This window comes from Marmota monax, unplaced genomic scaffold (assembly GCF_021218885.2).
Source record: "Marmota monax isolate L192 unplaced genomic scaffold, Marmota_monax_Labrador192_F-V1.1 WCK01_AAM20220418_F8-fsc00065, whole genome shotgun sequence".
NCBI classification, from domain to species: Eukaryota; Metazoa; Chordata; class Mammalia; order Rodentia; family Sciuridae; genus Marmota; species Marmota monax.
In genome coordinates, this window is record NW_026694038.1 from 5,870 (window position 1) to 32,354 (window position 26,485).

The 26,485-nt window shown below is 32.6% G+C and overlaps 1 protein-coding gene across 1 annotated transcript in view; it reads left to right on the forward strand.

Annotated features, from left to right (window-relative positions):
* Positions 1 to 230: 230 nt before the first annotated feature.
* Sema3d (semaphorin 3D) overlaps positions 231 to 26,485 on the forward strand; it is a 173,456-nt gene continuing 147,201 nt past the window's right edge. The window contains exon 1 of the mRNA XM_046464198.2: positions 231 to 470. The gene's annotated coding sequence lies outside the window, so the exon portion shown is untranslated. The remainder of the gene's footprint in view (positions 471 to 26,485) is intronic.

Below are 26,485 nucleotides of genomic sequence, written 5' to 3' on the forward strand. Positions count from 1 at the left end.
TGGGCCATGGTACCCAGGCATTTGGTCAAACATTACTCTGCATGTGTCTGTGAAGACATTCAAAAGGTTGAATGAGATAAACATTTGAATTGGTAGACTGATTAAAGCAGATTCCCCTCCCTAATGTAGGAGGGCCCCATCCAAGGAGTCTAAAGAGAACAAAAAGTCTCATCCACCCACAAGGAGGTGGGAATTTCCTTCTGACTGACCTGAGTTATCTTTTTCTTTTTCTTTTCTTTGCCTTTTGACTTGGACTGAAACATCTAATCTTCCTTGTTTTGGAATCTGCAGGCACTCAGTGAAACTATACATTGGCTCTCCTGGTTCTCAAGCCTTCAGATTTGAACTGGAACTGCAAGATCTGCTCTCCTGGTTCACAGGCCTTTGCACTAAGACTACACTACTGGCTTTCCTGGATCTCCAGCTGGTCAACTGCAGATCTTGGGATTCTCATCAGTTTCCATTGTCATGTGAGCCAATTCTTTGTAATAAATCTCACTCATAGAAAGATAGATAAATAGATAGATAGATAGATAGATAGATAGATAGATAGATATCCTATTGGTTCCATTTCTCTGGAAAACTCTGACCAATACAGACTCTCCTAGATGAGATGATAGAAGGAGAAAATCTCCTTGTCAGTTGGCTAAGAGAAAATTTGGATAATCTATATTCACATATGTATGTAATATTTGTTCTAGATATGATAACCCAAGAAATCTTGAAAAACAAAAGATTATTATGTCTTTGCTACGAAATCACACTTATTCATTTAAGCAATGAATTAATGACATAGTCATTATAATGCTTTTGGTTCTGTTATTGATATACATTAAAATATTGTCATTAGGTTATAAATCACCAGTCAATATCAATATATGTTTAAAAACATTGCTAATACATAATCTTAGGAATTTTCTTTTATTCTTAAATTATTATTGACTATTTTAAACATCAGACTGCATATTCTGTTAGTTTTCTGTTGTTTTACTATTTGCCAGGCATAATAAATAGCTCTCAGTTTCTTTTACTGTAATATTCATATTAATCTTTTATGCACTTACCCACCTAAGTTCATTTTCATCATTCCAAACTTGTCTTCCACAGTCCAGATATGTAGTTGTACTCAGATTATAAACTATTCCTTTTCGGGCACAAATAATGTTGTCTTTTGATTACTTAGTGATATAATTTGGTGATATGAGATCAAATTATATTTATGTTGCTTTCTCTTGCCTATGGCTGACAATGATCATGTCACTTACAACTTGGGCTTACTCTAATAACCAGGAAAAGGTAATTCAATCATGACTTAAGTACTCACTGTGGTAAAATTTGTCTAATAAGTAGGTGAAATAAGACCCAAGATCAAAGAACACTCACTCTGTGAGCAAACACTATCCTATAAGTAAGTATAAGTGTGGTCATTTTAAAAAATAAAGAAGAGATTAAGGTGGCAACAATTAATAAAGCAAATAAAAAATTGTAAAGTGATCATGAAATCAATAACTATGAAATTATCCAGCCATAGAAACTACAAGACAACTAACCCTTATTAAAATTAAAAAATTAAGAAAACATCTCAGGTTATATGATGCATTTGTAAGAGGTATTGTTTGAAAACAGATTTTGTGAACTTTTTCATTATCTTGACCAAAGTATGGTCAGAAAAATCTCTCATTCTTTTTTAGATACTCTAAAATTTAGAACTTTATAATAGGAATTTAAAGATTTCTTAATATCCTTTGGGCAAAATTCAATATAAAATCTTACACTTGTATGGAATCTTAAGGTCAATATGATGAACTGAATAGGAAAAAATCAATGTAAAAACCTGCACTGGTACAAGATGCTATGATGATATAGAAAGAATAGCATTCAAATAAACAAAAAATCGTGTAGCTATATGATGACCCTCTCCCTCCTCTCTCCCTCCCTTTCTCTCTCTCTCTCTCTCACACACACACACACACACACACAACACATACACTTTCTGTGTGTGTGTCTTTGTCTCTCATTAATTTTGCTGTTCAATTTTAACCAATATAGAAATATATTGCTGTGTTACCATTAGCCTCTCTGGTTAAACACTATACACTTCCTGGAAAGGATTTTGAAAATAATCATTACCCTTTCTGATTTTGTTTCTTCCTTTGCTTTGTTTTTGTTTTTATTTTTCTTAGTTTAGGATTAGAAAGAATTTTTACAAACCATTTGTATATGTATAAACTTGGAGAAGTTTACCTGGTTTATGCAAAGATTTCTAAAGTGCAAGAATAAGGTAAGGAAGGAAGACGAACTATACAGTACCCCCCCAAAAAGAAGAATAAATAAATAAATAAATAAATAAATAGGAAAATATGGAAAGACTAAATGAATGAATAATTGTCTTTAATAACATTGTTTTATTTTATCTATGCAGTTTTCTATAAGGTTGCAGAAGCAATTTCCTTTTTACTTTAATTTATTTGCCTTTCAGTCTCAGTAATCAGATAACCTCTTTGTGCCTGTGTGTGTGTATGTGTGTGTTTCTTTGTTGTGGTACCATACTGTTTAAACATGTAAGCTTAGCATTTGAAGAAAGTTCTATGTTGAAATGAAGCTTTTAAATATTATAACCAAGTTAAACAGTTTTAAATCTTTGAAAACATTCTTTTTTTTTATTTTGTTTGTCTCACATTTACAATGAAAAGAATTTAAAAGAAACACTAAAATCACACCATTAGCCACTGAGTAGAGTGCATGTAAGGAAAGTGGGCTCTGGACTCTTTCCAGGAGGGCTTAATTGTGGTTCCACAATCAGGACATTGTTGCACCAGGCTTTACCTACCTGGCAGATTTACACATAAACTCAAAACCATAGTATAGAAAAGCTCCAGTGACTATAAATATTTGGCCATAAATCTAGCAAAAGCTGGAAAATACAGAAGAATAAAGAAGATATCAAAATTAACAGTAAGAATCAGGTGAGAAATTGATTAGTATGTTGCATAACACAAATTCTCCTTCAGGTTTGATTTGGTGAGTGATCCTAATTACAGGGAAATAGTTTTGTTTTGTTTTCAGAAAAGTACATATAATTCTTAGAATTTTAGCAGCTCAGAAATGGACTAGTTCACTAGGCCAACAAATAAGTACCAAGAATTTTGATTATTAAACAGTTATAGCCAAACAACCTAGTAAGTATTTATGTCCCGATAACCTAAATTGAAAAAAAAAATGAAAATAATACTTTAATTCATTCTGAAATTATTTACTAATTACTTATGAATAAGGTGTATGCATATGTTGGGCACTTTACTACTTTTCATACCTTGGAATCTGATTGAGCACTGGGAACCTCATTACCTGTTCCACAAGGATTTTCAGGAGATACTTGATTTTATCACATCACCTGCTGAGACCAACTTCACACAGCTATGATGTCCTAGAAAGGAATGTGCCCTCACTAATGTTGAAACTGTGAAATACCTTGACTACATGACTCATACGATAGATGTTGAGCCTTGTTATATTTACCTTGAAATTTTAAAATAGCCCACAGCCTGCTAGATGAGTCCACTTATCACTGCAAAGTTACCTTAGTGCATAGTCCTGGAATCACAAATTTAGGCTATTAGATACCAATGTCAAGTATAATCCTTGAGTTTTCAAATTGAGAAGTGAAAAAGCCTTTGCTACATGGAAAGTGAGTGGGAAACAACCATCAAAGCTCACAGTCCTACCTCTTAATCTTGGTATTTTTAAATTTTTTTCTCAGTCCAGATATTGCAAGTACTTCTTAGTATTCACAGTATAATTGTAATTTTGGAGAGTTTGTTGGCCTACATAGTGATGTAGCATGGGACCATTATCATAGCTTGAGGCAAGTGGTACTTATATATTTTAAATAAAATAATAGAATAAATGCCTAGTAGGGCTTTTTTTTTCTTTGACACAGTATTTTATGATTTGGACTAAATGTTTTCCAAAGGTTCTAACTATACCTTTTCACTCAGGAGAGCTACTTGTTTTAACAGTCTGTATGAGGTATATTGTACTGAGAAGAGGAATATGCCTTCTCATGTATATATCCAAACTACAAATAAACCTGGAGTGCTTCAAGGGGAGCATTTGAGTGTGTATTCCATTTTATCTCAGTTTTGCATTTGAATAACCCAGTTAACTATATAAATAATGTTTCCTTTTAAAAACAAATATCATATAGAATCAGCTAAGGCCCTTACTGGATTTTATCTGGATTATAAGAACCCAAGAATGAGAGTGTTAAACTAGATCTGTTGCTTTCTGAATAAACTGTGAGCAATAATGTCCCCATTGACAGTAAAGCAAGGTATGCTAAAATTAATAGTCAAGAGTATAGACTACCTATTAATGAAAAGAAAAAATATGATGGAAGCAATATTTTCTTGCAATATTTTAGACAGGGTTGGATAATATTGATCATTAGCAATGATACTTAATAACTGACATTCTTGTGAGTTCAAATTTTGACTTATTCATTTTCCCACCTATTCATTTTTTTTGAGAGAGAGAGAGAGAGAGAGAGAGAGAGAGAAAGACAGAGAGAGAGAGAGAGAGAGAGAGAGAGAGAGACAGAGAATTTTAATATTTATTTATTTTTTTTAGTTTTTCAGCAGACACAACATCTTTGTTTGTATGTGGTGCTGAGGAATGAACCCGGGCTGCACGCATGCCAGGCAAGCGCGCTACCGCTTTAGCCACATCCCCAGCCCCCACCTATTCATTTTTAAAATTGCAATTTCTTACAGTCTACTTTGTTATCAAATGTACATACTTTTAAACAGTTGCAGTCATAATCTCTGAATGCGATCATGATTAGCTGGCTTTTATTGGCAGGATACTTTTAATTTTTATTCAGATTAAAATCATTTATCATCTACTAAAAAGTAGGTGTTTGAAGGAATGAAACACAGCACTAGTACTGGGCAGGAAGGTATATCTGGGACATTGTGCTCACTCTCAGTCGAAAGACTTCTATAAATCTGTGGAGAGATGTTGCATCGAGTTGGTCAATGAATTCAGATGATTTGGAGTGAGTAGGAAGGGCATTTCACCTATACTGTGAGTCCAGGACTGATTCTGATTATTTCACATACAACTGCAAGAAAAGAAAACAATAAATTGGCTGATACCTAGGTAACTTAAACAATATTTAGGTAATTGAGACATTGGGGGAAATAAATTATATGTAAATACAAGGTAATAGAAGAAAAATAATAATTTGATTATTTTTATTTTCATGAAATCTTATTACCTAAATGTAAAAAATATATGCAGACATATATGTATGTATGTGTTTCCATATTTTCCTTCTAAATTGATTAAATTTTCTATTATTGGTACAATTACTTTCCAGCCAGGTAGATAGTTGTTTTAGTTAGCTTTTTCACTGCTGTGTTCAAAAGACTTGACAAAAACACTTTTAGGGGAGGAAAAATTTACTTGGGGGCTCATGGTTTCAGAGGCCTCAGTCCATAGAAAGTGGATTTCATTCCTCAGGGCTCAAGGTGAGGCAGAGCATCATGGTGCAAGAGTGTGGTGGAGGGAAGTGTCTCAAGATATGATGATTAGGAAGAATAGAGAGAGATTCCACTCACCAGATACAAAATATATACCTCAACATCACGCTCCCAATGTCCACCTCCTCCAACCATACTCTACCTGCCTTCAGTTACCACTAAGTTAATACCCATGGCAGGATTAATTCACTGAGTGGTTTAAGGGTCTTACAACCCAATGATTTCACCTCTAAATATTCTTGCATTAACTCATACATGAGCTTTTGGGGGATAGCTCACACCTGAGCCATACAGAGTAGCAAATCTATAGAAATAAATTCACAGGAAGTCAGAAATGGAATGTTTATGAAGAGGGATAGAAAACTGCTTCTGTGATTGGAACTGAAACTGAATAATGTTAATCCTATGGTGCAGTCATATGCCAACTGGACTGTGCTTTCTTTCCCCTTCACTTCCTTGTTCTCATTGCTCTGCCAATATGCTTTCTTTCGGTTTTTCTATTCCTAAGACAGCTCTCTTTAATTGTCCTAGTAAATGTGCTACTCCTTTGAGTTTTACCACCGTTTTTCAGCATCCTTGTGTAGCCTGCTCCTATTCATTGGAGTCTGCTGTCTTGTCACCAGAAAGTGTTTGGAGACTTTACTTTGCATATACATGAAAAGACCAGTTCTTGTCCTACTCTTCTGTTTCTTTTACCTGTGATATCTGCTGTCACGCCAGGTCCTCTTTTTTTTTTTTTTATTTACTTCAAAAATAAGATCATTTATTTTTTAACCAATAAAACTGTTTCTTATCTTATATCTTAAATACAGAATTGTTAAGTATTTTACAGTATGATAATAAGTGACACACGATGTGTGTAAATGTATATCACACACAGACATACACAGAGTGAGCAAGCAAGGAGAAAGGGAAAGCTAAGAAACTATAAGGTACTATACAAACATAAGGTAGATTGAATTTCCTATTTGTACCAATTAAATTTCCTTTTATTTTTATGTGTTTTGAATATCTTAGAGTTTTGTATTTGAGTAATAAGTGTTGAAAGTGGCAAATTTCTCAGATTGTTATACAGTATTTATGTATCTTTAGAATTGTAAGTAGTCAACAGCATAGAATAAAAATGTCATTTTTTTTTCCTTATTACATGTTGATTTAAGGATTTCACATTGAACCCTCCCAAAACAATCAAATATTATGGGCACCTCTTTGATGTTTCTCAGAGCCTCATAGCTGTGTTAAGACCTCACAGTTTATATTTGGCTCCATTCTTTCACTCAGTTTCTTTGATTCTTCACAATAAATGAAACATGTTTTATATACCAACCATTATGCCAGTCTGAAAACAAAATAAATGATACAAAGTAAAAATTCCTGTCATCGTAATTCCTATACTGCAATAGAATAATTCCAAGTTTTAATATTTGGAAGACAGGTTATTGTCCTGCTGCCATTTACACTCAGTAGTTCAGAGCCTTTGAAATAATTCCTGATGAAGTGTCAAGGATAATCCTCCTCCTTGCTTCATAAACAAATGCAATCAAACCAAATGAAATAATAAATGCCAACACTAATAAATGCCAGGCTAGGATTGTGTGTCTTATCAAGTTTCTCTAGAATTTCTGAAACTTATTTATTCTTTTTAATTTAAATACAGAGGCCATTAAAGCCAGATTGCTTGGTAATGGCAATTTCTCCCATCATTGAAAGATTTTTTAATGAATTAATATTAACATTGGAATCTGTAGTAAATTCTAATAAAATCCTAAGGAATAATGATATCTATTTTACAGTAATCAGATGTTTCAAATTAGGAGTGAGGAGCATAGGACAAATGTAGCTTTAAGGTTGACCTAAAGTATTGGATATTGCAGATTAGTTACTTAAAATTAAATCTGTAAGCCAGGCATGGTGGCTTATGCCTGTATCTGCTGCAGCTCAGGAGGCTGAAGCAGGAGGATCCCTAGTTCAAAGCCAGCCTCAGCAACTTAGCAATGCACAAAGCAACTCAGTGAGACCCTGTCTCTAAATAAAATACAAAAAAAAAAAGGGCTGGGGATGTGGCTCAGTGGTTAAGTGCCCCTGAGTTTAATTACTGGTACTCCCCCCAAAAAAAATCTGTGTATAAATGCTTATATCTTCTTATCCCATATTAGCTTTAAATTCAGTGTTGTTATTTTTAATCTTAAATAATTTAAATTTTAAAGTTAACATTTATTTCAGTTATTAAAAACTTTTAAATTTGTTTGAAACACCTTTAATATGTTCAATTTTTTCCAAATGCAAGTTTTCTATTCTTTTTTATATTTTATTTTTTGGTATTAGGGATTGAACTCAGGGGCACTTAACAACTGAGCACATCCTCAGCCCTTTTTATTTTATTTTTATTTTGAGACAGGGCCTTGCTAAGTTGCTTAGAACTTCCATAATTTTCAGAGCCTAGTCTCAAACTCTTAATCCTCTTGCCTCAGCCTTCCAAGATGCTGGGATTAAGGGTGTGTGTCACTGTGCTTGGAACTGCAAATTTTATGAGAACTGAACACAGACCAAGTATTTTTGATTAAATCTTAGCATTCACATAGAGAAACACTGAAAGGGTTTCACCTGTTTTTGTTTTTGTTTTTTTTTTAAGACAGCATGGAAAAAGTAAAATAATTAATAATTTTTATCTGGATTACATGTTAAAAAGGTGATATTTTGGATATGTTGAATAACATAAATTATATTATAAATTTGGTTTCATTGGTTACTTTTCACTGCTCTTACGTGACCACAAGAATTTTTTTAAAATTACATCTCACCTTATATTTTTACTGGAGAGCACTAGAAAGTTTTATACAACCAGATTATATTTTATGTATAATGTATTTGTTATTATCTGTAACCACCAGTTATTTCTGCAATAACAAAATTATTAACATTTGCTTTAGAATTTATAGGTCAGGTATTTTCCTCATATGGTCTGATTTTATGTCATATCAATTTCATTCCTAATTGCATATAGTTTTATGATAGATATGTTTAGGTTACTCATTATCATTTTGGCAAATTGGTCATTTTAAAAAGATCTCATTAGAAATTATTTTGCTGCATGAAGGCATATAGACAAGTTTATTTTTGAAAGGAGAAAAAGTTTAGCTGGGCATGATGGCACACTCTTATAATCCCAGCAACAGGAGACCCGGTCAGGATCATTGCAAATTTGAAGCCAGCCTCATCAACTTAATGATGCCCTAAGCAACTTAGTGAGACCCTTTCTCAAAAGAAAAAAGAAAAAAGATTGGGGATGTAACTCAGTGGCAAGCACCCCTGGGTTCAATCCCCAGTACCTAAAGACAGAGAGAAACAGAAAGGGAAAGAAGAGTAAGTTGTCTTGAGATAGACTAGCTCTTGATGCACCTGATCAATGTGGCATTTATTGTCTGAGCCTTTGGCATCCCCTGAGAAAGTCTTCTCAATTCATGGATATGGTTCAAGAAAGATAAATTCAGGAAAAAAAAAAGTATAAGATGCATATTTATTCTGAGAAACTATCGGCCAGCCAAAAAGAGAAAAGGTTAGTCCATTCACATCATATTGCTTGTCTGGGAATCTTAGAAAAAAGGCAAAAGGAGCCATAAAATTAAAGAAAACATTGACGGGGTTTTTCAGACACTAAAAAATGCCATCCCTCTTTTCTTTCTTATGAAAACTCTCTTTCTGGGATCACTAAAATAAACCAAATATCAAAAGCCCTTCTTGTTCTTTCTAAAACTTGCTTACGTCCTGCTCTTGAGATCCATGTCTAATGCAATTTGGGGAAAATACCGTATTACCATGGAGAATGATTAAATGGAAACAAGACCACCATGAGTTAGATTCCTTATTTCCCTGATGTAATCTGTGTCTTTTATAAATAAATTATGACATATTTAGAAAGTTTTATTATTGAGTTCTAAATAATGTTGTAATTTCATGTCTAGAGAAATAAATTTTGACTTTAAAACAATAAAATTCATATGGAATTAACTTTGGCTGATACTGAAGTTGTAGATAAAACTAACCATTTTCTCAGTGTTTTACTAGGAATTTTATTTTTCAAACTTTTTTTTTGTATTGGTGAAGACATGACTTCTCAAACTTCAATTAAATGAATGATTGATTAATTTAAAAATTGGGGGTAAAGCACCCAGAAAATTATCTTTTTTAGTGATATTGATAAATAATTGTTTAGAAATTCTAATATACCAAAACCAACTTCTATATAGTTCACAGAAACATATTGGGTCTCTCTTTCTTCCTTCCTTCCTTCCTTCCTGTCTTTCTTTCTTTTTTGGTAGCCCTCAAGCTTAAATAGTACATTAATGTATTAAAGCTTTGTTAAATGCATATATTTTTTACTCTTTTCCGATTTTCTTTCTTTGAGTGCAAAGTGCATTGCACACATCATAAATTAATACTGAGAAATCTAAATTTACCCCTTTAGAGTCTCAGTGATGGCTTTATAAATGGGCCCTTGTTTATTCTGTGTGTGGCCACTTCGGTTGTTAGTAGGGGTTACACTGATCGCCTTTCCTCAGATTTATGAGACTTGGCAAAAAAAAAAAAAAAAAAAAAAAACTTTTGAGAAAACAGAGCCCGGTTTCTCTCAATAGAAAACATCATTAGATACTAAATAAACATTAATTTAGGTAAACTGGTACTACGCAGCCCACAAGGAACACGTTCTTGTTTATATTTCACTCTGATGCATGAAGGAGTACATGGGGGAATTGATTTATGGAAATCACAAAGAAGGTATATTTAAGCAATACTTGACACTTTATTCTTAGGATACCTTCCTGCTCTGTCATGAAGGGCTCTGATACTCTGCCAGGAAGAGCATGCATCAGGTCCTTCTCCCAGTGTGGAAAGATCAAGAGAACACTCAATCTTTTAAAAATTAGTACAGAATCCCCAATAGTACAATGATTGATTTCCCCTGGATTCCAACAAATCTTTGAGAAATAGGGTATATTGTGAAGTTAGTTAACACAGGGTTTGGAAGTAAATTATTAACTCTTTAACAATGTAGATATTCCTGAAGTGTTTAAAGCACTTAAAAGGGTAACTTTAACTTATCTCTCATCAACAAGTTAGTGTCTTTTAAAAGAAAAAGGGGGTGATTGATATGTGTGCTAAGTTAAAGATGACAGGGCTGTAGCTAGTCAATATGCCATGTTTAATTGGATCCTGAGTTGGACATGCCAGCTATAAAGAACAGTTTTGGGACATTCTGGAAAAATTTTAATGTGGACTGGTCATAAAACAAAATTGTGGGCAAAGGAGAAAATTAACTCAAAGTGGTTATAAAATAGAAAGTTCAATATAATTTCATTTTAGTAAAATACATGTACATGTAAAATACATGTACATATATATTGCAGTAAAAATGCATGTAAATGTGGAAGGATAAAGAAGATTTTTAATATTTTTAGTATTTTTCTCTAACTGGGGACAAGATGTGAATATAATGTAGGAATATAATGTTTTTATTTTCTTCTTTTTGCTTATCTGTGACTTTAACCCCATAGAGTACAAGCCTAGCACTTTGGTAATAATCACAATTTATTATTAATAAAATAATTAGCCAGCAGTAAATTGAATTTTATGTTTATACTTAAAATATTATATATTGTTACAGAAATAAAGAAACCTTAGACTTTCCTCAGGGTGGTGGGCAATAGCTTTGTTTTGTGGCTTAGAAATCCATAGGTGTGATTTGCAATGTGTTTTTCTTGATAACAAACCAGTTGGTTTAAAAAAAGCACTCAGACTTTGCTAAAGATTTCAGATCTGTTTTCGTACAATAATAAACTGATTACAGCAGATTTTCTCTTTTATAGTGATACTGAATATTTCTTGAATTGTGCCAGTTTTAGGGCACAAGTTCAAAAACATTGCTCTAAATGAAAGGGTGTTTTAAGCTCCTTTCTGGCATTGCTTATACAGCAATTCATTCAACATTGGGCCATGCCCCCAGGAAAACCAGGAGAAATCTGGGTTAAACAGGTTTGGCTCATAACAAGGACTCCTTGGTAATAAGAAGCAGTTAATAATGTGTTCATGTTTTTCAGGTTGTAGAATATATATTAAAGGGGATAAATAATATATGATAGAATGAGGAAATAAATAAACACTCTGCTGAAACATGTTGGGCAAAATTTGTGCTAATGTTTGATGTAAGTATGGTGAAAAACATCTTGATTTTTTTAAAAGTAAGTGTTCAAATACAGATTAGAAGCATATCGCAACTTAAGGACAACCTTCACTATTCCCTTCATTTAAAGTTGAGGAAATTGCAATTCAAAAAGGTGTAATAATTTGCCAACAGTAACACTGATATTTATTGGCAGAGCTTAAATCAGAACTGACATTATTTTTAATACTGCATTATTTCTAATTTTCATGTTGTCATATTAAAAGTTTTACATATTCAAGAAACAGGAGAAAGTACAGAAGTCTTATTAAATAAATCAATGTGTATTTTATAAAATCATTGAATTTTAAAATGAATGTTTCATGTTAAACTAATTTGTCTTGGAAGACCACATTTCTCCCTATAAAAATTCAAGAAGAGTAATCTTAAACATCTTAGTTCATTTCCATTGGTGCATATGAGTTTATTTGGGTCCAAAATATAGGATAAGTAGCATTATATAATTTCATTAAATTGGATTAATTCTCATATAGAGAAGTCTTATAAGAATTCAAACTCTACATATTCATTTCTTACTCATCTTAAAATTGACTATGAATAGCTTGATATTTTCACTATAATTTGGGTTGCAAAAAGATATAACTCTTTGTTACACTACTCAAAAATTTGTTTATATTGCTATTTTCAAATCAACTCAGATATCTTGGTTTGTAGCTATTTCATAAAAATGCATTTGGGCATCTTTAGGATGCCCCTGGTTTATCCAGAAAGAACAAATTCTAGTTCAAAATCAGAGCTCAGGGGCTGTTTATTTCCAGTTTTAAAACAAAAACAAAACAAAACAAACAAACAAAAAGCCATTCTCCTTCCGGTAAACATGAAGGAAACAAGGCTTTGTTCTAACATGTCTAATAAGCACAAAGTTCCAAAGGAGAGTTGTCATTGTTTCAGGTGGAGTTCTGTACTTGAAAAAGTAGAAATGCTTTACATGTTCACAGGTGACCTACATGATATAAGTTAAATGAGCTTTCTAAATTAAATTGCAGTTTCTCCATCTCACCTTTTTGATCAATTCCATTTTTTCTCCATAGCACTTAGCACATTCTATGTTATATTATTTCCCTTCTGTTTTCTATTTCTAAACTACAAGTTGCTTGAATAGAGATTCTTTTTTCTGTCTTCCCTTCTGTATCTGTAGTTCCTAACAAGGTGCTGGACATTAGAAGGTACACAGTAAGCATTTATTCTCTTGAATGAATAAATCAATGAATTGTCATCCACAGTGGTGGCTCAATTGTTTTAAATTAAATCAAATCAAATATTTTTCTCCTTATTTTAGCAAGCATTAAAAATGATCTTATAAACTTAATTTTATAAATGTTAGTAATTATTTCACATACATTTTAAAATTTAAAGCATATTTATAAGTAGTGACCTATAACAATAAATTAATTGTTCAATAATTATTTATAGCACACAAATTTATCTAATTTTACTGTTTTATTTGACAATTCCTATATTTTCTGCTATCCTGATATTTTACAGAATTTTAACCACCACGCAGGGAGGATCTAATTAAGTATACTGTTTATTGTTTGATCGGAACAGTTTCTTATTCCTCAAAAGCACTATAGATTATAATATTTATCATTTGTTTCATTCTTTATCATGTAAACAGAATGGATATCTTAGTGTAGTTATAAAAAGTTAATACAGTAATATTTCATAAGTCTTAATATGGGCATTTTTTCTTATTTTAAGTTTTCTGAAATCAATGGCATTGTACAATCAATGCCAAGCCATAGTTTGAATGGCAACATTATTTTCTTACTGAAATTTAAAATAATGATGTAATTCCATTTTATAGTAGATTAGATAAGGTATAATAAATAATTATTCATTTTCTCAGACATGTTTTCACAATGCTTAAGAGCATTATTCTTAAAAATAGCATTACCTAAAACTTCTAAGAGAAAGACAGAACTATTGTTTTGATTTCAGGATATTATATGCCTGAAATTAAAAAAATTTGCTGATATAAAATAATATTTTCATTGTTAAATAATATAAAATAGATATCTGGATATCTGATGATATTTTTAAATATTGTGCACCTCTTTAGAACCACAGAACCACTTATACCCAGTAGTCAATGCTTACATCTTATTTTTTTAACATGTTAGCAGCATTTAACTCAGTGGCTCATTGATCACTAGTATATCTTGCACCCAAGATCTAATGTGCCTCCAGAACCACTCATGCTTCTGGTTCTCTTCTTCCCTCACTAACAGAGGTCTCCCAATCTCAATCCCTGAATCCTCCTCACTTCCTTTACTTTTGAATAATGCAATGTGTTGGGGTCCAGACCTTGCAATTGCTCTTTCTTCTTCCTGAACTCCTTTCCTTGGCAACCTCCCCTGCCACAATCCACCGTCATGCTGATGATCACCAGGATTACACATCTGTCCCTGGCCACTGTCCTTACCTTCTGGCTTGAACTCATTGGCCTGCTAAGTGTTGCCAGCTAGATGTCCAGTAGACAGAGAGACCCAAAGCCCAAACTGGGCCTTCCAGACACCTTCTCAACTACTCTTTCATAATACCACGTGACCAAACTCTCTATGAATGGTGTTAGCCCCATCTTCAGACACTAGTGGAATCTAACTTTCACTTTTTGCTTCTATAGGTAACATTCTGTGTGTTTCATCTGCTAATTAATAATTTCCTCCAGAACTTTGCTCCAGTGTAAGTTTTTAATAGGTACCCTGTCAGTACTTCTAATTGAAACTCAACTCAAAGGATTCTTGATCCTATTTTCCAGTACAGCATTTTGTCACAATCTTAATATGTGTTTTGACTACTATGTTGTCCTGCACTTATACTTAATAGAAAGGAAGTTCCACAGAGTCAGGAACTTTATGTCTATGTTTTATCTTCAACTCCTAAAGTCTCTATAACATTATAAAAGCTCTAAAAATAATAGGTAGATAAACTTAGAACTATCAGCATCACTTCAATGGAAAATATTTCTTTATTCTGCCCACCCTTGCTCTATGTCTTCTTTTCTTTCTTTCTTCTAGTGAAACTTATTAACATGTGGACTATGTTTCAGACCTATGGCTTTATATCACATAATTTATCTGTGTATTCAAAACTTCTGATAATTTTTCACAAAAATAATATTTAGAATACCTTTGCTTATATATAGTTCAACAAATTCTCCCAAGTATATTTTACAATATGGAAAGTATAGTGTCAACAAACTAATTCCCTGGTGTATTTCCCTTTATACTATATAGAGTTAGACATAAAATATCATGCTCCCAGATTAAAAAGAAAATTTGTCAGCCATGAAATGAAATTATGCTCTTTACATGACTTTTCTTCCTTTTAAAATATTTTATCAGCTCTGAGTTAGTTATAATTATCAAAATTTCATCCAATTTTATTATCAATAGCTTATTAACTAGTACTTTAGCAGGAACATTATTTTTAAAGTTACCATTAGAAACCATATCTGTCAAATTTCATAGAAAAATTAATAAAGAAAGAGCTACATTTCTATGTTGAAAGTAAGACAGAAAACACAGTAGAGTTGTTGATAAAGTATGTTGAAATATTGTTGATAAAGTAATGTTACCCAAGAACTCTCAAATTTTACAAAGAATAGTCTGCTAGTTTTTATTTGATGATCACATAAAAGACATATAACTCTACTTTCTAATAATTTTAAGGCAATTTAATGTCAGTCAGGTTTCTGGCACTGTCACAAAATATCTGAGAATATTAATTTAAAAAGAGGGAAGATTTCAATCCATGGTTGTTTGGCTTTGTTGTTTGGGGACTTGCGGTAAGACAAAATATCTTGTGGGAGCATGTGGTAAAGAAACACTCCACATTTTATGGTGGCCAGAAAGCAGAGAGAGAAAGAGAGAGCAGAGGCCGGGGATCCTTCAAGGGTATGTTCTCAATGACCTAACTTCCTTTCACTAGGTCTGACCTCCTGATAATTTGCCACGTCCCAATCGCACCACAGTCTGGGGATCAAGTCCTTAATAATTGAGCCTTCAAGAGACACTGTAACCCAAATTTTAGCAACACCATTCTATATTGTTATTGTTCTTAAAAATAGTTTTATGATGAAAAATGTATCATAAGGGAGTCATCAAGTTTATGTATAGTTTAAAGATTTTTAATTAAAAATATATGTTGTTTTCTGTTATAAAATCATTTCAAAATATAGTGGTCAAACAAGATAATAGTGCATTTCCGTTGTGCAAAGAGACTGATGTAGTCAAGGAACCATGGTGGGCAAGTGGCTTTGTTTTGCACTCTCAAGCTTTTTGTCTTGTTGCTAAGTTCCTCGGTGTATTGCCCTCAGCTGGTATGACCATAGCTGGTCTAGGAGCACCTTGTTCACATTATGCCTTATTAGAAAAGGAAAGAAGGCAAGCAATTTATTTTAAATACATGTCAATGCATTACACACATCACTTTGAATTAGTAAAAATTTATTAATTCTTACCAGCTATGACAGAGGATGAAAAATGAAGCTTCTACCATGTGTCTTGCTCACAGTTGGGACTGGTCCGTTTCTATTCCTTACATGAAGTAGGGGTGATGATTCTTAGGGACAGTAAGTAGTTTCTAACACAGTCATATGCCCATTCCCATAAGATAGGAATTTTTAAAAAGATATTCTTCTAAAGGAAAACACTGATTGTGATAAAAGCTTGTTTTTTATCTTTCATTATGTTTTCATTACAAATTTTCAATCAGTCTACACCTAACTAAAACTCATGGTAACTGTTCACTTGCAAGTTTGTCTTAAAATAAAATGTCCTATTGTTGGCTGAACATCTTAACAAAGTAGTTCACACCAGAACTACTTTGTACCTCAATAAGGAATGGTTCAATTACACCCAGCCATCTTAGAAACAATGTGACACTTTTCCAGTCATTCCTCCATGTTTTTCATCCATAAAGTGGACGCTACCTCAGCAATTCATCCTCAAAATTGTATATTTCATCAGATGATCTATAAGAAATTTAGAAGCAGTTTCCAGATTGTTAAAGAATATCATTTGTTACTCTTAGAAGGTTTACAGATTCTTGTAACCCTCAAATTTATTTAAAGAATCAGAAAAAATATATATTTTTATTGCTTCTTTTTTTTATTTGGCTAATTTCTTATCTATGTATCAAATAAGCATTAAAAACACTTTTACATTGAGCCTACTTAGCTTTTGTGGACTATTTGAAACAAGTATAGGAGAGTGAACATTTTATTCAGCTAATCATTTTCTAAACCTCTGGATAGGTAAGAGGTGCATAGAAGTCAGGTAACTCTTTGACTTCCAACAGGGTTAGGGCCCAATGGGCTCAAGGTGAAAGGATTATAAGTTAAATACACATTTAATACACCTAACCTACATAGCTTACAAACTATCATAGCCTACAAACTCAGTACACGGTATTATATTGGTTGTTCACTTTCATGATAGTGTGCTTGACCGGGAGCTGTTACGGCATATTGCTAGGCTGGGTAAAGATATACATTCAGGCCAGGTGAGGTGGTGCACACCTGTAATCCACCAGCTAGGGAGACTGAGGCAGGAGGACTACAAATTCAAAACCAGCCTCAGCAATTTAGCAAGGTCCTAACTGAGCAAGACCCTGTCTCAAAATAAAAAAAAAAAAAATAAAAAGGACTGGTTAAGTCCCCCTGGGTTCAATGCCTGCTACCCAAAAAAAAAAAAAAAAAAAAAAAAAGAGAAAAGAAAAATGTACATTTAGATACGAAGTATGATTCCTATTGAAAACATATTGCTGTTACAGTCATACAGTCAAAAATTGAAAAATCACAAGCCAAACCATTGTAAGTAGGGAACCATCTGTATTGGACATTTGTTGTAGGAAAAATATGTTGTAGTTAGCCTGGTAGTAAATGGATTCTTTGATCTGAAACTTGTCCAGAAATGCTTTGTGGGTGTGATTAGGTCAGGGAGGTCAAAACATCTTCACATTACTACTTAGAAAGGAAAATGAACATGATTTGTATGGCATATGTTGATTGACCATTTTGACCCCAAAATAGAGTACATACTGAGGAACACAGAAAAAAGGCAATTTATGTAGTTAGAGAAGGAATTTGGATAGAAAGCTAGGGAATGTATATTTCAAGTTAGAGATGACATTATGAAAGCAAACACTAAGGAGACAAATCTGGAAATATTGGACACTCCTAGGATTGCAGTCTATGGGCAGAATCCAGAATACCAATGGTAGTAAACCAGATATTCATTCATTTGCCAAAACTCAGGGCTAGGTTGTTGGTCCTGGAAATGGAGTAGAAAAGATTAATCCTAGAGATACAATAAACTGTCTATTACTAAAGACATCAAGATACTGATGATAATTTTGTGGTAAAGAATAGGTATTCCCTTACCTTTCCCTGGGAAAACAAATTTGAATTAAAAAGTTGATCTCTTAAGAAACAATTAGGTCTATGCATATTGTTGATCATGTTTAAAATATTAATTTGCATTACTAGAGCTACATAATATCCCTGTTAGGTTGATGACATATCTAGATACAAATTTACATAAAACAACCCTGACATGGAAGAGTAATTAAATTGGAAAAGACAAGACATCCTGTGTGAGGCAAAGCGAGGACTTCAGCTTCAGCCAGGTCTTCAGGGCCCTGACTCAGAATCCTTTCACTGTGATGATTGACCCTTGCTCATGTTCTTTCTGCATGTTTTATAAGAACAACTGGAGAGTCTGACATATGCTTAGAACAACATATTTTAACAGGGCCCAGTTATGTGAGAATAAAAATCTGTCAGAAACTTAAAAAAAAAAGATTCTGTTCCCAGTCGATGCGAATTTCATTTTTAACACTAATAAAGCATAATTTACCATTCTCATGGGGATGATTAGACCTTTTCACAGTATTTTAAGTAAAAACATATTATGGATAATTGTATAATTAAATTGTCCTAAATTCATATAATCATAAAATATCACTTATAGATTTAATAATTATTCCTAAAAACTATGACATTACAAATTTACAATATATCAACTGATTGGTGAATTGATAGTTAGATATTATATGCTAGTTTTAAATCAATCAAATGAAATAATTTGAAAAATCTGCGTTGCATGATTCCTTAATACTGGTGTTTATCATAAGTCTGGAAGTCAGACTTTTTAAAAAAAATTGAGTAAATAGATAAAATGTATACAAGTTCTCTTTTTAAAAAGGTAAGCTCTTAATTTTATGTGAGTATTGAAATATGATATGTCAAGAGCTTTGTAATGTTTTGAACAACTAATAATAAAAAAAAATTTTAAAAAAAGAAATATAATAGTTTTATTGAACAGTTGTCTGAAACTGATTTGTGGAAATACCAGGGATAGAAAGATATCTTTTTCTCATTGTAATATCTTTACTCATTAAAATCAAGAATTTGTTTCTCTCCTTTCACATTCCAAATGATATATGTATGTGCTGCTACAATTGAACTTCACATTCTTTCTTGCCCAAGACAGCAATAATCTCTACATCTCTTCTTTCCCCCTCTAAATTGCTTGCATATTTTGCCACTTAGACACTGTTCTTCCTTCTCCTTTTAAATCTGAATATGTCTGTGTTTAGAAAACAATCTGTGCTGTGAATTTTATAGGAGAGGATATTATAGGCAAAGAACAAATACTTAGTGGATAGTTTTAAATGTTTTTAATTTCTGCTTAGGTTAAAAGTTATGCTTTGTCTTCTGGATAAAATTCATCAATGGACAGAGAAAAAGGGAAAATAGCAAGTTAATAGTAAAAAATGAGTCACATTAAATTTAATTTCTTATTATGAACTATTTTTTTTTACCAGGTGTATTGGTGCACACCTGTGATCCCAGGGAGGCTAAGGCAGGAGAATTGCCAAGTTTGAGGCAACCCAAGGCAACTTAGTGAGACCCTCAGCAATGAGTGAAACCCTGTCTCAAAATAAAAAAATAAAAAGGGCTGGAAGTGTAGTTCAATGGTAAAGTACCCCTGGGTTCAATGCCTAGCACCAATAAATAAATAAATAAATTCCTTCACTCAGACTATAGTGATGGGAGTGGGAGAAACTTAACAAAACTTCTCAAGAAGTTAAGTGAGCATTTTCTCACTTTCAAATCACAAGTACCATCAGGATTCACTGGCAAATCACACCTACTTGGGGAAATGGGACTCTCCTAATACATAATAAAGAATAAATCATTGTAAGAATTTTTGCTTATTTTGCTTATACTTTATAAATGAAAATTTTAACGTATAATAATTTAAATTCATCAAGATGGCAAAGTTGTCATTACTTACTAAATTTCACAGAAAATCTTTTTCAGTAAGTATGAAAACTGAAATTCATATCCAAAGCTTCCAGACTCTAAATATTAAAATTTTTCTCTTATTTCATGACCTTTCTAGACACAGGGATTTCCTAGACTGTGGGAGGCCAACCTTATGGGTGACTGAGTGCCTATGGGTGACTGAGTTACACTAGACACTCTCAAGTAATGTAGGAGGGAAAAAAAGGTGTGATTCTGAAAAGTTGAAACATACCCCAAATGACCAATGTACCAGTTGGTGGTTCTTCCTATTTTCCTTTGGGTATGAATCTTTGTGGCATCCATAAGTCATTCTACTTTAGTCCCCAAGTTTCCATGTGTTTTTAGGACACTTGGGAGAGAAATTTTTTGAGTTCTTATTATACAAGGGGTGACCTAGAGAGATTTTTAGCTATTTTTCACTGTTCATTTTGAAAGTGGGCTGGTGAAAGAAAGAGGAGATTGACTGCGACTGTCATTAACTTATCAAGTGTATGTTCTTCGCTCACCCTTTAGCAAATACCCTGCTAGGCTTTGGGGATACAATGGTGAACTTGACAGATATCCTGACTTCATGTGGTTTGAACTTACTTTTGTCTACAGGTGAAAATAATGCTTGTTCTTGAAGATAAAAATGCAAGTCTTGTGAAGGATAGAAAATGACCTAAATATCTTTTGGAAAGATTTTTTAAACCAACTTTACTGTGCTAGAACAACTCAATGTTTTGAATACTCTAAAATTGTACAGCAGTTAATTAAAGCTAAAGTTCTTAATGTGTATAAACTTCTTTGGCTAGTACAATGTCCAAATAAGACTTCAGAAGTAACTAGGTTGGCTTACTGCCAAAACCATTTCTAAATATTATGAGCTCTAAGACCTCTCCCTTAGACTTTTCTTTAAACATATTTATAATCCCAAATTGAACATTCTAAAAAGATAACATTTCTTTTTTACTGTTTTATTATTTATTTTTAAACTATTTCTACACTACATCCAATAAAACAATTGTGTGGGTTTTTTGTTAGAATTTTATTTGGGCAGTGCATATGGGCTAAAGAAATGAGAAGTTCAGAAAAAAATGTCTTATTATTTCTATAAAAAGGGTCTTATCTCATCTTGTATTGAAAAAAAAAGTACATTGTATAATGAGGGTTAGGAAATTTAATTGCAACTGTGACAAAGGATGATGGGAGTTCCCAGCCTTCCTTATGTCTTTTATGTTTCTTTAGAAAACTAGTTGTTATTATAGCATGTAAAAATGCAAGTCTTGTGAAGGAGGTTCCTTTAATTCATAATAACTAAACTATGGAAATAACCTACGTGTTCTTCAATGGATGAATGGATAAAGAAAATGTGGTATGTATACACAATGGAATATTACTGGGCCATAAAGTAGAATGAAATTATGACATTTGCCAGTAAGTACATAGAACTAGAGGCTATCATGCTAAGTGAAATAAGCCAATCCCAAATCACCAAAGGCCAATGTTCTCTCTGATAGGCACATGCTGACTCACAACAGGTGATTGGGGGATATGGAGTAGAGGTTCCCCAAATTAGGATGGAGAGAATGAAGAAGGGAGGGGGCATGGGAATGGGAAAGACAGTAGAATGAATTGGACATAACTTTTGTATGTTCATATATGAATACATGACCAGTGTAACTTCACATCATGTACAACTACAAGAATGGGAAGTTATACACCCTGTGTTATGATATGTCAAAATACATTCTACTGTCATGTATAACTAAAAAGGACCAAAAAAAAAAAAAGAGAGGCTCTTTAACATTTGACAAGAGCCTTACTGTATCTGGAAATGTACAACTGATCTCCATGCATTATTTCATTTTATTCTTCCAGCTGATCCCATTGGATGAGGACTGATGATCCTGTTTGGAGATGGGATAACTGGACTTAAGAGAAATTGAATGAATTCTCTTAAGGAATAAAGCTGATAAAATGTGAAACAGAGATTACACTCAAATCATCCTATGGCCAGGGCCTCACCTCTTAACCAGTTGTCTGAGCCGCCCCTGGAAGATTCAAGAATTTAATTTTAGGGTTGGGGTTGTGGCTCAGCAGTAGAGCGCTCGCCTAGCACACTCGAGGCCCTGGGTTTGATCCTCAGCACCACATAAAAATAAATACATAAAATAAATATATCATGTCCAACTACAACTAAAAAATAAATATTAAAAAAAGAATTTAATTTTAGCTACTTTAACAAATGGCAAAAAAGAGTAATTATTAGAGATTTTGAGAGATGATCTAAGTTGAATTCTGTTATTTGAAAATCCAGACCATAATGCTATCTTCACTATAGAGTCCATTTCAGAGGTCTTATAACAAAGGTAACAACTTTCTTAAAGGAAAAAGATTGAAAAACAAAAATGGGAATTAGTGCTCTATCTGATGTGCATATAACAAAGATGTTCTCCCACATGGTTAGCTCTCTCTTCACATTGATTGTTTTCTTTGCTGAGAAGAAGCTATTTAGTTTGAATTCATCCCATTTATTAATTATTTATTTTATTTCTTGAACTTTAGGAGTCTTGTTAGTCAGGACCTAATCCGACATGATGAAGATTTGAGCCTACCTTTTCTTCTATTAGATGCAGGATCTCTGGTCTAATTCCTAGGTCTTTGATCCACTTTGAAATGAGTTTTGTGCAAGGGTGAGAGATAACCATGAATCAAAATGCATTCTGCTGTCATATTTACATAATTAAAATAAATAAATTTTTAAAAATAAAAAGAGCTTAGGAGAGCTCCATGGTAAAGCACCCCTAGATACAATTTCCAGTACAAAAAAAAAAAAAAAAGAAAGAAAGAAAGAAAGAAGGAAAGAAACAACTACAACAACAACAACAAAAAAAATGGGGAAATATCCATCAGAAGCTGCTCAACTCAGGTATCTTCTGATTATCCTACTTGATGCACTTCTTGGAAGCAGAAAGATTTGGGATGACCATTTAAGTCCAATTGTTCAGATGTAGCTAAAGATACAAGGAAATTAAACACAGCTCAGAAACTGATAATAGTAAATAAAGAACCAGGTAAATAGGTGATGAGTGTAGAAAAGAAATAGCCCACATATTCAGTACCTGGCTTAAATGGAACACCACACACACACACACACACACAAACACACACACACACATGAAAAGGTGTTTATGTAGAAAGACCAGAACAGTAGGGTTTTCAGAGAGATATAGGACTGTCTGGTAAAGAAATTGAAATTGTTGGCAATTTATTAGTCTCATTATCATAAGATAGCATCCCAACCCATTCTGCACATAATTATGTATCTGCTGGGCATTTGCAAGTTACTTTTAACATAGAAATACGTTAGTCTAGGAAGTATTCCCTTTATGTAGTTAGAGAGTGTATATAAAAGGAACTAATTTGGCTTAATCCATGAGCTCTTTGATGAGGTACACATTAAGCTTCTATATTGCATGTCAAGTACTTTGAATTGTTTCTAAAATAAACTGTAATACTTTAAAATTAGATAGTTTCACATGGGGATGGATAATATAATTTAAACATGTATTATTTATAAAATAATATTTAATTGTTTTACCATAATGGTACTTTGAATTATATAATACATTGACATTTAATTTTAGTTTTGCAAACTTTTAATTAATATTAACTGAGGTCTGCATTTTGAAGACAATAAAGCTCATGCTACAGAAATACATAATACATTTATATAGAGAGACATATATACATTTTATATTGAATATGGAAATATTTTTTAATATATGCTTTTCATTTTCCACCTTAGGGCTTACAGATATATTAAGATGATCTAAGAGGTTCAATAGGGCTTTGAATCTGTAAGAGAGATCATATCAAATATTTGGTCTAAATATATAATACAGTAATTTTGAAAACTGATATAAATAATACTTGGAAAGTTTATAGATCTGAGATGTTTAAAATGTTATTTTTAAAAACTTCTTTTTCTTTTTAACTTACCAAAACTTATTTGAATATTAACATGATATTCAACTCTACTTTTATTTTTTAGTTTGGAGATAGTGCTTTCTTCTTTTCTGGACTATCATAGTCAACAAACTAAAAATAATTGTTTAGCTCACACTATGTTTCATAGTTTTACTGTGCTTAATATATGATAATAGGGTGTTAACAATGAAGTTTTGTTGGTTTGTAAGTGAGTATGGATTTCTGGAAAAGACAACAAAAGAAGCCTAATTACTTTAGTCTTTTTAATACAAATAAAAATGTTAAAATCAAGTATTTTATATCTTTACCAATGTTTATTCTAATTTTGTTTTGAATTTTTACATGAAATTATTATTTTATTGGGTTTTCAGTTATTTTCCCTTTCTTGATATGTTATACAATTTAATTTGAGTGGCATTCGAGGCTCTCCATGTACAATTACATCTTATCCTCCATTAATCAAATGCAAACCATCACTTTCATTCTCCTAGAAATGGAATTTATTTATTGACTTGCTTATTCACTTTTTTGTTTAATTGATCTCCAAAATAAAAACTTATTTTCTTCATTCATCTTCATATTCTTGAAGCAGTATTTTTCTGAAAATTCTATTTTCCAGGCCTGATAAACTACATTAAACTACATACATTCAGGTCATTATAAATTGTCTTTGAATCATAATTTTCTCTTGTGCTTGACTCGAAGTTTAATAGAAAACTAAACATATTGAATATAATAATTTCACAAGACTAATACTAATCACTTACTATGTATGTGAACATAGTGTAGGGCTTTATATAATGGCTCTTTAATCTGACAATGTCAGAAAAGGTGAGTGAGACACAGTGATGTTGAATACCTGGCCCATGGATAAACCCAGAGCAAACGGCAGAGGTGGGCTTCATGACTGACAGCTTTACCATCACCCTGTTCTCTTCTGTTACAGAAAACCTAACTAGGAATATCTAGAAATGTAGGTAAAAGAAATTTATCAGTTCAGTCTTAGAAAGTGAAAATGATAGCCAGTGATAGCACTGTTGGCATGTGTGGAATCCCAGCTAATCAGGAGGCTGAGGCAGGAGCATGAAAAAATTCAAGGCCAGCCTCTTCCACTGAGCAAGACCCTGTCTCAAAAACAAACAAAAAAACAAAAAGCATGGTCTTGGGATGTAGCTCAGTGGTAATATGACCCTGAGTTCAATCCCCAGTACTACAATGGTAGTGGGAGAGAGAAGAAGAAAATTATGTTTGTTTATAAAAGCTTAAGTTTTATTTCAAAATCGTGTTTAGTTTTTGATAGTGAATCTATGCCAGTGCAGGAATATTGACTGGGTCAAGATGTTAGGATCTTTCCAATTTCTGGTAGTAGCTGGAAGATCATCTGTAGCAAAATTCAGATTTCTATTATGAATAATTCTGTTACAGAAACATTTTTGATAATGAACACCTACAAATTTACTTTGTAATATCCACTTAAGAAAGATACAATTGGAAATACAAGTCTGTTGGACCAATTGCATTGAATTTTTTCTATTTATTTGTTTGTTTTTGTTGTTTTTGTTTTGTACCACGGATTGAAACCAGAGGCATTTAACCACTGAGCCACATCCCCAGTTCCTATTTATATTTTATTTAGAGACAGGGTGTATTGAAGCATTTTAAATCAAGATGAAATCATGAACATATCTCACCATCATTAAAAATATGAACAATGATCATTAAAGAAATATTATATCTAAGTGTGCTGGGATTTTTTTTTTTAATTTGTTGAGAAAAGTTACCTTTTGTTTGCATAGTTATCAGTTGTTTAATTCAATATGCTAATTAGTATCCCTGTTGGGTCAAACATCATGAAATTCAAATCTGATATGAGGACTTGTCTTCTGTATATGACTAAATTGCTCTCACATCCTGCCTGTTGTTTTTTTTTTAATTGTCAAATAATATCGTGTTTTAACCATGTACACATAATTTTTAAAGTATGTAAACTGTGGGATGGTTAATAACATCTTGCTAATTAACAAGTACATTACCTCATAAAGCTTCATTTGATAATGTGGAGGATACACTATCTATATTTATTCCCATATACTATTAATATTTATGAAGTGAATTGTTCAAATTGTTTTCTCTATGTAAAAGGAATACCTCAGTTGCTAGAAATGCTTATTTTCTTAAAGATATTTCACCAAATAGTGAAGAAACAAATAGTTTTAATGTGTTTGGCACATTATTTTCTTAAAATAAAAGCTATATAGGATTCACTCAACTTACTATGTTTTGATTTCAAAAGTACATGCATTCCTGGTAGACCCACGTGAATACGAAATCCAAGCCCCCCCCCCCTTTTTTTTGCTACATTTTGTTTTTGGAATTAAGAAATATGCTGTTGAATATTTTAATTGGTGGTAGATA